The sequence below is a fragment of the Panthera onca genome, chromosome A3 (assembly GCF_046562875.1).
Source record: "Panthera onca isolate mPanOnc1 chromosome A3, mPanOnc1 haplotype 2, whole genome shotgun sequence".
NCBI lineage: Eukaryota > Metazoa > Chordata > Mammalia > Carnivora > Felidae > Panthera > Panthera onca.
Window position 1 is genome coordinate 60098966 of NC_138341.1, and position 14965 is coordinate 60113930.

General features: G+C 46.2%; 1 long non-coding RNA gene across 1 annotated transcript in view; it reads right to left on the minus strand.

Annotated features, from left to right (window-relative positions):
* Nucleotides 1-14643, minus strand: part of LOC144615928 (uncharacterized) — a 124589-nt gene extending 109946 nt beyond the window's left edge. The window contains exon 1 of the long non-coding RNA XR_013554656.2: nt 8992-14643. This is a non-coding gene — a long non-coding RNA (uncharacterized LOC144615928). The remainder of the gene's footprint in view (nt 1-8991) is intronic.
* Nucleotides 14644-14965: the final 322 nt, after the last annotated feature.

Sequence of the window (14965 nt, forward strand, 5' to 3'; positions counted from 1 at the left end):
AATCTTTATTTATTTTTTTGATAAAGAGAGAGACAGAGTATGAGGGGGGTCAGAACAGAGAGGGAGAGAGACACAGAATCCAAAGCGGGCTCCAGGCTCTGAGCTGGCAGCACAGAGTCCAATGCGGCTCTCAAACTCACAAGTGGTGAGATCATGACCTGAGCCGGTCAGACACTTAACCAACTGAGCCACCCAGAAGCCCCTCTTAAGTGACTTTAATTTAAAAGAATCAATATGCCAAAGTGGCACATTTTGGGATGGACTTCCCCAGACCTCCATCAAGGAAACCAGCAAGGACTGAAAGAGCAGCTGGGCTTGCCTTTGAGCTAAATGGCCAATGAACTAAAAGCCTAAGAGGTTGTGTGGCTCAACACAGCCATCTGCCCAGTGATGTGTGAAAATGGAGTCAATAGTTCTGGTCCACTAGCCTAAGCCTTGGTCTGGAGACAGTGCCTCAACCCATAACCTCCCTTGAGGAAGCCCTCCCACCCAGAGCACATAAAGAAGTCCTGAGAAAGATGACTCCCATGGAAGATGAGCCACAAATAAGAATTACAAAATCTATAAGAAAGACCAACAACACTAAAGGTGGTTTTCAGACCCCCTAAACAAGAAAATGTACATTTAAGGAACTGGAGACAATCTTGAAGAGATTTTAAATAAAAATGTATATAAAACTTCAGGGAACTAAGTGAAAGAATAGCCACCATAAATAAGAACAGGTAATTATGAAACAAAAACAGGCAAATATTTTACAAAGTAGAAATATTAGAAATGAGTGATGTAGCTATTAACTTGACAAAGCCTTATTCGTGTTTTACAGGTGTATGAGTATTTTTTTTTATACCCAGTCATGCACATGTACATACGTAGAAAAAGATTTGGGAGAATATACATCAGGTGGGGAATAGTGGTTAACTCTGAGAATGGGCTACGAGTATGCATTTTCTTCTTTTAGCCTGTCTGTGTCTTTTTTTTTTCTTTTTACAGAGAACATGTAATGTTTATATCAAAAGAAAAATCAATATAAGACACAGTTTGATTTTAAAATGTTGGGGATTTGGCATGACTTCTGGCTCAGCCTATGTCACCAAGTGTAAAATAATCATAAATTAAATGACAAGAAATTAATAAAATTTTATCACATGAAAATAGTTACATGCATTTTGTGCAAATGTTTAGAGTATATTTGGGATAGTCTGCCCTCATAAAGTACTAAATGTCATACCCAAAATAATTTACTTCAAAGATAGTATAATATTGTGATTTATAATAAGAAATATGTACAGTTGAACAACATGGTGGGTAGGGGTGCCAACGCCCACATAGTTGAAAATCCATGTATATCTTTTGACTCCTCCAGTGTGGATCCCTGGTGATCTGGCAGATAGGATCTGGATTTTTCACCAGAAACTTTACTAAAAGCCTACCATTGACTCGAAGGCTTACCAATAACAAACAGTTGATTAACAATTATTTTGTATGTTAGATGTATTATACACTGTATTCTTATAATAACGTAAGCTAGAGAAAAGAAAATTCCATTAAGAAATCATAAGGAAAATACATTTACAGCTCTGTATTGTATTTATCAAAAAAAAAAAAAAAATCCACACATAAGTGGACCGATGCAGTTCAAATCTGTACTGTTCAAAGGTCAACTGTAGTAGTGTTGATTAGGAGCCACACATCCAAACACTGGGGCTCAACCTGCTTCTCACATGGGTATCTTGTGAGGGAGGAGAAACGGAGGTTATTTGTTTAATGATGGTTAATGATTCTCCTGGGCAACATCAGCTGAGGCCACTAGAAGTAAACTGAAATGATTTAGGGGCGTCTGGCTGGCTCAGTCAGCAGAGCCTGTGACTCTTGATCTCAGGCTCGTGAGTTCAAGCCCCATGTTGGTGCAGAGATTATTTAAATAAATAAAACTTTAAAAAATAAATAAATACGTGTGGGCTGTGCCGTGGCTGGAAGTTACAGTGGGGCGGCGGCTAAGAAGGCGGTTGTGGTGGCGGCGGCGGTGGCTGGGGCAGCGACGGAGGAAACAGAAGATGGCAGATTTTTTTAAAGGACTGACAGTCTACAACAAAAGCAACTTTAGTCGATTTCATGCTGGCTCAGTGTGCAAAGCTTCGAACTGATGTCCCTTAGTCTACCTGCCCATGTGGGAGTACCCATTTGATCAGATCATTGTGACAGAAAATATAAACATCCTTTTGTGCTACCTACATCAGCAATGGGACAAAAAGAATGCCAGTGAGTAGAGAGACCAGGAACAAGTGGACCTTGAGGGTGAGAGCTGGGCAACCCCCACCCCCACCCCCACAAGGTCCCTGACAGCCCAGACTTGCATAAGGACACTTAAGAGGACGCTTAAGACTCTCATTCCCCCACAGGTACCTCTTGTGTCTTGTCTGCTCCAAGCCTGCCCTCCTTGTGTAAGGCCCCCCACCCCCACCCCCACCCCCACCCTCACTCTGCCCCCCACTGGCCCACCCACACCATACCATCCATACCACTTCCAACCTCATAGGAGCTAATGCATTTATTTTCCTTGAGTTTTTATTTATGCTGTAAAATGGGACATCAGACCCAGTAGTATGATGTTGGCAGATGCTTTTAAAAAAACAACACTGGGAGCACCTGGGTGGCTCAGTAGTTTAAGCGTCAGACTTCCGGCTCAGGTCCTGATCTCAAGGTTCCTGAGTTTGAGCCCCATGTTGGGCTTTTCACTCACAGTGAGGAGACTGCTTGGGATTCTCTTCCTCACTCTCTCCCCCTGTCCCCTCTCTCTTCTCTCTCTCTCTCAAAATAAATAAACAGAATAAAAAACATTGTGGTTATTCACAACCTACCTCCAGATCCCCCTCTGTGTCCACCCCCACCCCCAATTCTCCTCTCGAAAAACCAGAGCGTGTCTGCAAGGGTCTAGAGCCAGGTAGAGCCAGGGCCCTGCTGTGGCCCAGCAGCATGTGTGGGAGCCTTTCTCTCTGCTCCTACTCTCCAGAACAGGCCTTAAAGACTTGGCTGGGACCTATTCCATGCCCAGGCTTCATTCTTAATGTGTGCCAGGGTGAGAAGTCGGCATTTCCAGATATTTCTCTTAAGTCATTTTATCATGGCCTAGTGTGTGCTCTGTGCCCACCCCAAAAAAAGTATCTTTCCTCCTTGGAAATTAACTAATTAATTAATTAATTAATTTTAAAAAATTATTTAAAGAACATAACCTAAATAAATGTTTTCCAATCCCAGTGTAATGTTCTTTCCCTGGACACAGCATCCTAAGGGAATGGGTCACAATTGCAGTGTGACAGAAAAATCTTCTACTCTAGGCCCCTGCTCATGGTTCCCTCCTTCCCTTGGCAGGACTCTGCTGTCTCATCAATACCACCACAGCTGATAAAGCCCTTCTATATTTCTCTTTGGTGCAATTCTCCTCTTTGATTTCAATGGGACCAGCAGAGGGCTTTGCTATGAGCACCAACCTGGCTGTCATCCAGACCAATGTTGTTGACTCCATACATCACTGGGACATTGGCCATTAGCAACACAGCTCCCAGGTTTTTGTAGCTGCCATCACTGCCCAGTGAGGAGATCACTGCCTATTTCAACCATGGCCTCCATTACCCCATATTGTGCCTTTATGCCAATTAGAACAAAGGATGCCCTTCCTGAAGACAATGGATATCCTCTATCAGAAACCATCATGATATTCTGGTTTTATTAGGATGCAACACTTGGCTGCCATTTGCTGCAAAGATTTGTCTCTGGTGTCTGTTATGTGAATTAGCAGAGCACAGCCCACACTCTCGGACACTCTTGGGTGATATGTCCTTCTAAAGCAGTATTCACAGCTTGCTTATATGGCTTCAAAAGAAGCACCTCTGCTCCTTCCATTTTCTTAAGGCTTCCTTGCCTCCTCCACTCAGGGCTGGGTCCGAACATATCAGCCATCAACCACCATCAACCGGGGGGGGTCAGAACATATCAGCTATCAACTGCCATCCACCATCTATGGGGGAAATTCAAAAGACTCTTCTCCACAAATTTCAAACCACAGCCTTCTAAACTGAAGTGAACTTTGTGCCCACCAGGCATACTGTTAAGGAGTTAAAGTCACCTTTGTCTTTTCTCCCCCTTAGAGATCTAAACCTGCTCTTCTAGGCTCCAACAGTTAATCCTTAAAATTCTTTCCATTTCTTCTGACAGTCCCGGCACTTTCTTGTGCAAAGTGGATACCTGAAATCCTATTTGGGTATGCCCACACACATCCCTTTCCTTGTGTATAGCTGTGGTCCCAGGAGCCTCTGCCACATGATTGTGACTGATCAGACATAACTTACCCTCAGCAGCCCAATCCTGACCTGCTCCAAAATGGTCCACTTCCAGTCATGGGCCACCTGTTGTCTCCTATTCACAATGGATGCTATTTAACTGCCAAAGTCAACCCAACCCTACAATAAGGTATTTAAGCTAAACCAAGAAGCCTTTCCCTCTACATTTGCACTAGGTTAGATTTTTTGGGGAAAAGAGCAGTTTAAAGAAGAAGATATCAGAGTTCACTGAGCATCTTTATGAACAGCACTCTAGGATAGATACAGATGGGGATGCTGAGATGTATAGTCAAGGCCTCTTCATGGAAGAAGCTTTCCAATTTAGTCTGGAAGAAGAGTCACCATACTTTGCTGTTTGCTTGCCACCATCCCAGTTTACACACCCTGTCCCAGTGTAATTAGTATTTGAATCACTTTTCATTCTTAAAAATGTCATGGTTTGGAGGCGAAGAGTTTATACAGTCACCCTAGAAATAAGATGTATTCACATTAGGGGCACCTGGGTGGCTGAATCAGTTAAGTGGCCAACTCTTGATTTCAGCTCATGTCATGATCTCATGGTCATGAGACTGAGCCCTGAGTCAGCCTCCACGCTGAGTATGGAGTCTGCTTAAGATTCTCTCTCTCCCTCTACCCCAACCCCATTCCTGCTCTCTCTCTCTCAAAAAAAAAAAAAGGATTCACATGAAAAGAGAACTTAGAAATCCGGGCAGAACACTCTATCAAGTTCTGGGTAAAGGGCTGTCGCAATCCTTCTTAAGAGACGAAACTGAGGCTCCAGGTGTTTAAGGAGCTTCCCAGGCCCATGAGGCCTGTTGGGAATTGCTGGAACCAGTATCTAAGGCTACTTCCTTACCAGCCCCTCCACACAACCTTCCCAGCAGAGAAAATGGGGCTTCCGGAAAGTGGGGGGAGACACATGGGGGTAAATACAACACGCCCCAATAATGTCTGTTTTCATTGCTTATAAAGACATATGAAAGGTTTTTAAATATTTTTAAGGGGGCACCATAGAGAGTGATGGATTTTAAAGCTATGAAGACTACTTGGCATTTACACATACCAAAGGTTCTCTGGATGCTGAGTGAAAAGGTGCTTAGGCTCTTTGTGAATGTGAGACAAAGAAAGAGAGAGAGAGGATACACATGTCTATCTGACTCCATTTTAGAGGCTCAAATAAATTATTTAGGAGTTTTGCCTGGGGACGCCTATCACCTGGGCTGGCCCAGTCATTTCTATACTCTGGCTCATTCCCCAGGTTTGCCCAGCTCCTCCTATGTGCCATGTTCCCAGTTCTCATCGTGCAAAGGAAAAGGGGTAAACTTTTTTATCCCCAACATCTGCCTCTATCTGAAGAGTTAATGGGATATCTGGCTTGGGTGCCTATATCCAGTTCAGTTATTTATACTTTGTGTGGTTAACCCCACCTGCATGCCCCATGCATATCTTGAGATGTCCCCCAAGCACCCTGCTGATTAAGGGGCTTTTCTGTGTGTTCTCATGTCTAATTCAAATGGCTCCTGGAAGCCTTGCAAGGGAGAGCAGGCAGTGGGGGTAGCAGGGCAGAGCCAAATTCTAAGACCCCAAGCCTTTCCCTGGGACAGGGACAGATAGGGAATTCCCCCCAGGCTAGATGGATTAATAAAGACATGCAGGCCAGCAACACCCTAGTCACTGATATCCTTTTGCAAATTGTCAAAGACTAATTTTCAAAAAGTCAAAAACATGGTACAACATGAATTAACATTGAGGATATTATGCTAAGGGAAACAAGCCAGTCACAAAAGGACGAATGCTGAATGATTCCACTTATGTGATGTATCTAAAATAGTCAAATTCGTAGAAACAAGGACCACAATGGCAGTTGCCAGGGGCTGGTGGGAGGGGACACAGGGGAGTTGTTTAATGGGTATTAAAGTTTCTGTTTTACAAGATGAAAAAGTTCTGTTTTACAACAATGTAAATATTCTTTTTTTTTTTTTTTTAAAGAGAGAAGGGGAGAGGGCCAGAGGGAGAGGAAAAGAATCTTAAGCAGACTCCATGCCCAGTGTGGAGCTGAATGTGGGGCTTGATCACGACCTGAAACAAAATCAAGAGTCAGACACTTAACTGACTGAGCTACCCAGGCGCCTCAACAATGTAAAAATTCTTAAAACTACTGAACTATAGACTTAAAAATCGTTAAGATGGTACATTTTATGATGTGTGGGTTTTTTCCCATATACATACACACAAACATGATTCTGCAGGGAATTTTTTGACATGATGAAACTGTTCTGTAGCCTGATTGTGGTAGTGGTTGCACAACTTCTATATGGGTTAAAATTCATAGAACTGTAAGGGTGCGGGGTGGCTCAGTCAGTTAAGTATCTGCCTCTTGATTTCAGCTCAGGTCATGATCTCATGGTTTGTGGGTTCAAGCCTCATATCAGGCTCTGCACTGACAGTGTGGAGCCTGCTTGGGATTCCCTCTCTCCCTCTTTCTCTCTGTCCCTCCCCCACTCATGCTCTCTCTCTCAAAAATAAATAAATAAACGTTAAAAAATTTCATAGAGCTGTACATAAAAAGAGTCCATTTTGTTATGTGTTCATTTTTTAATTAAAAATTTAAAAACACAGTTTTCATACAAATGTAGACTGAACATGTATCAAAAATGAATGCAATTAATTAAGCAGAGGGGCACCTGGGTGGATCAGTCAGTTAAGCATCCGACTTCGGCTCAGGTCATGATCTCACAGTTAGTGGGTTTGAGCCCCACATCGGGCTCTGTGCTGACAGCTCGGAGCCTAGAGACTGCTTCAGATTCCCTCTCTCTCTGCCCCTCTCCTGCTTGCGCGCTCTCTCTCTCTCTCTCTCTCAAAAATAAACATTAAAAAAAATTTTTTTTAATTAATTAAGGAGAGAATCAACAGGATGGTAAAGCTGGTTCCAAAAAGTATAGAAGATACTAAAGTCTTTGTAGTAACTGAAAGAAAGAATACTGAAATAAGTTTGTTAAATTATATCATATAAAATAAAACTTTAGCCTTGTTTTCTACACCTTCCTTATTATTTATTTATTTATTTATTTATTTATTTTTAATGTTTCTTTATTTTTGAGAGAGAGAGACAGAGTGCGAGCAGGGGCTGGGGCAGAGAGAGAGGGAGACAGAATCCCAAGCAGGCTCCAGGCTCAGCTGTCAGCACAGAGCCCGACGCAGGGCTCGAACTCACAAACTGTGAGATCATGACCTGAGCCAAAGTTGGCCCTTAACTGACTGAGCCACCCAGGCGCCCCCTCTATGCCTTCCCTATAAAGTTGTAAAATACCCTAATCGATAGTAAATAGACAAGCTAGACAAAAGTACACACCCCTAGGAAATCAGCTAATCCCTCCAGACAGGCCTGCTGGACAATGCCTGAGCCCAGCATGACTCAAGGGCTTGCAGAAATCCCTTTGTCCCATTTCCAAATCTCAGACAATTTTTCCTAACTGTCCAGATGAAGGGAAGCAGGGAGATGTGAGGCCCAGAGCAGCACCAGGGAGGAAACAGGGAGCCGCGCTATCAGAGAAGGGATGGGCCGAGGGATGCCCAGTTGTCCTGAGGAAGCCAGCTGGTCCTCGTCCTGGTAGGGTATCAGCAGCTTCCAGGAACAGAGGCCTTTAGATAAATGGCTGTAGGAATGAAAACCAGGAAGGGGGTTCTAGCTCCACAAGCCATCTGGATCATTCTCAGACCCGCCAGGCTCTTCCTTGCCCCAGGATCCTCGACTCCTGGCAGAGTGGCACCAGCGTGCGGCCTGGCATCTGCCCCTCCATATTTCACAGGCACCATTCTGACCTCTAGGACTTCAGGCGTACCCTCTGCCTTTCTTTTCCAGGCACTGGAAATGGAACACCTATGGGGTTTATTAACCCCATCTGCTCCAAGGTGAACCCCAGAGAAAGCCCGGAGCAGATTTGGAAGTGGCTCTGGTCTCCTCTAGACATCTCCGGCTGAATGGGAGCAGGGGTCTCGCCAGCCAGCCCTAGGCTGACATCTGAGCGCAGGTGGGTCCCTGTGACTGGCCCCACAGAATCCAGGGCTCTGGAAACTATGGCCCCTGGGCAGCTGCCGGGTCTTCCTTGGTGCGGAGGAGAAAGAGCAAAGCTGCCATGCGGGAAGGGGAAATGCAGAAAATGTGTGTGGCAGAGGGGCTCAGAGCCGGCAGAGGGAGATGAGCTGGAGCCCGCAAACAAAAGGCCCTGATAAATCCAGGGTGTAAGAACAGCGACAGCCTAGGCCAGGATCCCTCCAAGGGCAGCCAGATGCCCTTTTCACACATTGATCACACTGGGGCAGCCAGAACTGGAAGCTGAATGACCTCCCGGGTAACTGTGAAGAGAACACGAGAGGGGCGATCGGTTCCCCTCTGGTGTGCGTGCCAGCCGGCCAGCCTTCTTCCCAGGCCTTAATAATTCAGGTCTGTCAACCTAGTGGGCCCCAGGCCCGCAGCAGGGCTGTGAGCCGAGGCCCACGGTTTCTGTTTCCCCGGCTGCCTCCTGCATAAACTCCTAATTCTGCCTCCCCACACTGAGCTTATAGGGCTTGGGAGTAGGTGTCAGGCCAGCAGTGTCACGGATGAGGAGACCCTCCCGGGCCACACCCACCAGCCCAGGTAGCCCCGACTGACCTTGAGCCCTGGTCTCAGCCTGCTTTGCGAACCCGCCCTGGGGGGTGCTGTTCCACAGCTGCGGTGACTGTTCTCTGGCAGCCACTACATTCCTCTCCCGGGAGGCTGGAGTCACACCTCGTTGGATACAGTTCAGGGAAGGGAAGTTCTCAGGACCTTTCCCTCTCCCTCTCCTCTTCAGGCTCCCCTCCACCTCAGCCCCCGCCCCAGCCTCCTCCATTCCCAGACCTGAGCTCACTGCTACACGGGTGGGGGAAGGGGGGGGGCAGGAAGGTGGAGGGCAGAACTCTACTCCTTCCTCTCGCTTGAGACCCCAGACTCTGTCCTGCAACTGTCAGGAAAGCCCCAGACTACTGATGTGATGGTGGGGATGGGGGGTGTCGGTCCTATGGCCTGAGAATGTGGACCAAGCAGAGAAAGATCCCATGGGACCTCATTCCCTGTGGGGAGGGCAAAAGAAGGGGTAAGTTCCTGGCATTCCTGTCAAGGGCTGAGCCAGGAAAAGTGGCCACTGAGCATCTCCACCCTAGACACAGCCTGGGGCGGAGGGTCAGTTGCTGACCTGGGTTCCGGGCCTCCCACCGTGCCCCACACTGGGGACAAGCAGGGATCTGAACAGAGCAGAAGGAGAGGGTTCCTGGTGGTAGAACTTTTCGCAGGGAGCTAAAATGAAGCTGTTGCTGTAGTAGCAACAACAACACCCAGCTCACGTGGAACAGGTAAGATGCCTTCCGCCTTGGCATGTGTAGCTGCCAGCAGAGACCTGGCAGGCAGCAGTTCAGGCCTGCAGAGAGATCAGGAGAGGCCTGGGCAACAGTCAGGAGAAATCTGGGAATGCAGAGGAGAGCGGGGTCCCTAGAGGGTCTCCTCTCTCTTGGGCAGCAGGAGCCATCTGAATGGGACTGAACATTCCTGTGCCTCTTCTGCAAGAAAGAGCCTAGAGCACCGCTTTGCTGACTTTGGCACCCGGACACAACCTCCTGGGTGAGAGGCAGGGAAAAAACCCCTTACATAACCCTAGTTCGTGGTTTAACTTTTTGAAAGTCACAGCAGCCACTGATTCATAAGATTACTTTGATCTGAGGCTGTTCCACAGTTGGTCTTATCACTAGGCCTCCATCTCACTTGAGAGGGTCCCCTCTGCTGAGCAGTTGGGGGCCAGGCCTGGGCTGGACCTTCACATCCTCACCACAGCCTTGTGAGGTGGGAATCAGCGACCTGAGACAACGGAGGCTCCAAGGTTAAGCAACAACTTCTAAATTCTCCGTCTCCATCTTTGGTTTCTGCCAGTCATGTTTTGGACTCAAATGTAGGTTGGTATATTTCTCTGTTAGTGATAATTTTGAAGCCTGTCACAAAATACCACATATTACATGATTCTATTGCTATGAAATGTCCAGAATAGGCAAATCTATTGAGACGGAAAGGAAATACTGGTGCTTGCCTAAGGCTGGAGGAGGGTTGGGGGGTTGAGGGTCTAAGGGGTACAGGGTTGGGCACCTGGGTGCCTCAGTCAGTTAAACATCTGAGTTGGGCTCAGGTCATGATCTCACGGTTCCCGAGTTCAAGCCAGCATCGGGTGTACATGAGCTCTGCTTCGGGTGAGCCCCGCTTCTCTCTCTCTCTCTCTCTCTCTCTCTCTCTCTCTCTCTCTCTCTGCCTTCACTCACTTGCGCACTCTTTCTATTTCAATAAAAAACTAACTAAATAAATAAAGGGTACAGGGTTTCTTTTTGGGGTGAAAATATTCTAAAATTGATTGAGAAGATGGATGTACAACTCTGAATATACTAAAAACCAGTGAATTGTGTACTTCATTTTTTTAAAGTTTTTATTTACTTATTTTAGTAATCTTACACACAACATGGGGCCCAAACTCACAACCCCAAGATCAAGAGTCGCATGCTTTTCCCACTGAGCCAGCCAGGCACCCTGAACTGTATACTTTAGATAGATGTGAATTATATTTCAATAAAGCTTTTAGAAAGTAAATAATTTTGGCAGATTTTGACTCACAAGATGATCTGTCATTTGCGGTATGGGCTCTGCATCTACTTTCAGGCTAGCTATTGCTCTGACCAGCATGTCCTCCTCAGATGCATTTTAAAAGCTCTCGGTGCAAAAGGTTGCTGTCGTCCACCCTCATCTTCTGCTCCTTGCCCTTACTCCCGGCAGTTACACTAGCCTCTGCGGCAGAAAGACACCACAAAATCCCACCTGACGATCCTATGTCCACTCAGGTAGGAAGGATCACAATGACCCCAATGGCATCTCACCTGCCCATTCCACCTGTGAGGGTGGAAGAGGAATGAGCTATCCAGGTTGTTAAGAATGTGACAGGAGGGGTGCCTGGGTGGCTCAGTCGCTTAAGTGTCTGACTCTTGGTTTTGGCTCAGGTCATGATCTCACAGTTCTGTGAGTTCAAGCCCCGCATTGGGCTCTGTGCTGGAGCCTACTTGGGATTCTCTCTCCCTCTCTCTGACCCTCCACCTCCACCCCAAAATAAATAAACTTAAAAAAAAGCATTAAAAAAAAGAAGAAGAATGTGACAGGAAATTAGCAGAGGTTCCAGGGGGAGGAAGGATGAAACCCTGGAAGGCCACCTTGCACCCTACCCCAGACCTATGGGCTTGCACGGGGCTAGTGGTAAAAGGAGGCCTTAATTTCCTAGAAGAAGTCAATAGATCTCTTGAAGCTGCATGTCTTCCTATCTCAGGGTGGGTGCCAAGGCCTTTGGATAGTCTCCCTAGAGGTTAATGTGCCTTAAGACATTGATTCCCTTTGCTCTGTGGGGCCCAGAATGACCACAGCTCTTGGGCAGCTAACCTCAGGCTGTTCGCAACCTGGTTCAGGGTTCCAAATTTCCTCCAGTTTACCCAAGTGAGCCATGCTGTGCCAAGATGTAAAAATAGTCAGGTGAAATGATTGCCTAGACCAGTGATTCTCAAAGGTCCCAGGACCAGCAGCATCAGCATCACATGGGAACTTGTTAGAAATGTAAATTCTTAAGCCACCCCAGATCCACTGAATCGGAAACTCCAGAGATGAGGCCCAGCAATCTGTGTTTTAACAAGCCATCTAGGGGAGTCTGAAGCACATTAAAGTTTGAGAACTATGGCATAGATCCTAAGGTCCCTGAGGCAGAGGGACATTTGCCTTGTTCCAATGTGCATCATCAGCTTTTAGCTGAGTCTGCATGGTTTATGGTAAGAATCATGAAAATTTTATTGAATGAATGAATGAATGAATGAACAAATGAATGGTTTAACTCCATTTGCCCTCTGATTGCGCCTCTCCAACCAGGTGCCAACCAGGACATTTGCAAGCTGATAAAAAGAGAAGAGTGTGGGTATATCTGATCGCTCACTTCAGCTTCTAGTTGGCTCAGTTTGGTCTCTGAATTATTAAGCAGGACTTACAGCACATTTATGTTTTCCTTTTAGAGATGAGGACTTGGCTCTGACAGTTCTCTCCTAGTCCCCAGAAACAAAAGCACTATCCATATGATTTCTGAACCAAGCTCTCTCCCTACATTATTCTGGCCCTGGAAGGAAAAGGAGGATGCAGCTGGAAGGATGTTTTTGCCTTTTCAAGTTAAAATGTACCCAAATTATTACACATCTGGCTCCCAGGAGAACCAAGAAATACAGGCCCAGCATTTCTTAGAAATCCTGGGGGTGGGCAGGTTACACACAACAAGGAATACACCTGCTTCCCTTTCCCACCCAGCTGGTGGCTGGAGGCTGGGTGGGAGTTTGGTGCCTTCCCTCATCTGATTCTTAATTATGGGCCAAGTTTCTTATTCTCTGCAACTGCCACCTCCCTCTAATGCCCCAAAGCTGGGATTTCTTTGGGGTCAACCTCCCCAAAACATCCACTCTGTCACCCAACACTGTTTCCTTTCTCCTATAGCCACACACATTTCAGCCAGCAAGATGCTGGCCTCAGACAGACCAGTCACGGTGCCAGGACACCGAGGTGGTATCTGCTCCCAGAGCTCAGGTTGCCTGCCACTGGCCTCACCCTCACAAATCTACCTCCCCACTGACATGCACTGACTGCTCTCTGGGGCCTCTCACCCCACCAGACATCCAGCACCTTCTCTCTCTTCTTTTTGTTTTATAACAGGGCCTTTGCAGCAGTATGATAGAAAACCCAGGCTGAGAAACTTATCTATCCCTTGTTTTCTGAGCTGTAGGCTCATAATGAGAAATAAAGTATCCCTGTTCCTCTTAATGGATAAGCAGGACTTACATCCTGTGGTTTTAGGTTTCCCATGCTCAGAGAGGCGAGCATTTATTATTTTTATCAAGTAGATAAAGGGCTGGTGGTAGGACCTGGAAGCAGCTGGAGTGGGGAGCTGCGCTAGGTGCAGGAAAGGAAGAGGGCCTCACAGGTCTCATGATAGGGATCTGTACCCCAGGAGTAGAAGTGCCTTGAGGGTGAGAGGCAGAGGCAATGGGATGGTGACCTTAAGAATCCCCACAAAGCTGTGTCCTGGCTTAGTTTGAAAGAGGAGTTCCCCCCTGGACAGATCACCAGGCTGGGGACAAAGGGCACTGGGAGAACGGCCCTTGCTGCATGGAAACGGCTCTTCCCAAGCCTGTGCAGCCTGAGGTCCTGTGCACCCACAGGCTGTGGGAGCGGGGTGGGGGATGATGGAGGAGAGGAAGGAGGGAACCCTAACAAACCACAGAGACTCTTTCCTTTCAACCCCAGTGGGCAGGACCAGGTGAGATTTGCTCTGTCATTCCTCACACTTTGGAAGATCTTGAAGAAAATTGCACTTCTCCAATGGACTGTCAGCTCCTATAGACTGAGGACAGGTCTTGTACTTTATATTCCCACCCCGGCACTTCACAGTGACAGTGACCAGTTCCGTGATGGCTCCACTGGGAATATTATCATTCCTGTGTGTTAAGCTTCTTCCTCCCGCTACTCCTCCTCCCTGGGCCCCTCCTCCTCTTTCTCCTCGTTTTCCTTTTCTCCTTTTCCTTCTCCTTTTTCTTCTTCCTATTCCTCTTCTTCTATTTCTTCTAAAAAGTAACGTTTTCAGGTGTAATTTACACACAATGAAATGCACCTGTTTTAGTCTGCGGTTCTATTAGTTTTTACAGACTCACGTGCTCATGCAACCCCCATCATAATCAAGTTACAAACTACTCTCATCATCCCCCAAAGTTCCCTTGTGCCCCTCTGCAGTCAGTGCCTTTACCCGGTCCTCCACCCCTGGTGATTTCTTATCCCCAGAATTACACAGCATGCTACCTTTTCATACCTGGTTTCATTTGCTTAGCATGATGTTCGGGAGAAGTGTCCATGTTTTGCATGTATGGACAGTGGTTCATTCTTATTGCTGAATAGTAATCCTTTTATGACTACATCTTAATTTGTTTCTTCATTTATCTGTTGTTAGAGGTTTGGGTAGTTTTCTTGGGGCGCCTGGGTGGCTCAATTGGTTGAGTGTTCAACTTTTGATTTCGGCTCCGGTCATGATCTCACGATTCCCGAGATGGAGCCCCGCATGGGGCTGTGCTGGGCCTGGAGCCTCCTTGGGATTCTCTCTCCCTCTTCCCCTCCCTTGCTCTCTCTCTTTCTCAAAAATAAACAAACATTTAAAAATAATAATAGTAATAAAATAAAGTTCCTATACACATTCATGTATAAGTCTTTTTGTGGGCAAGAAACTTTTCATGTTTCTTGGGTAAATATCTGGAAGAAGCATTGCAAGGTCTTATGATAAATACACACTTAACTTTTTAAGAAACTGCCAAACTATTTTCCAAAGTGGTTTTCTCATCTTATATTTCTACCACCAATATGTGAGAGTTCTAATTGTTCCAGTCCTTGCCAACACTTGGTTTTGTCAATCTTTTTAATATTAGTCACTCTTGTGGGTACATAATAGTATGATTTTAATGTGCATTTTTCTGATGACTAATGATATTGAGCATCTTTTCATATACTTATTAGG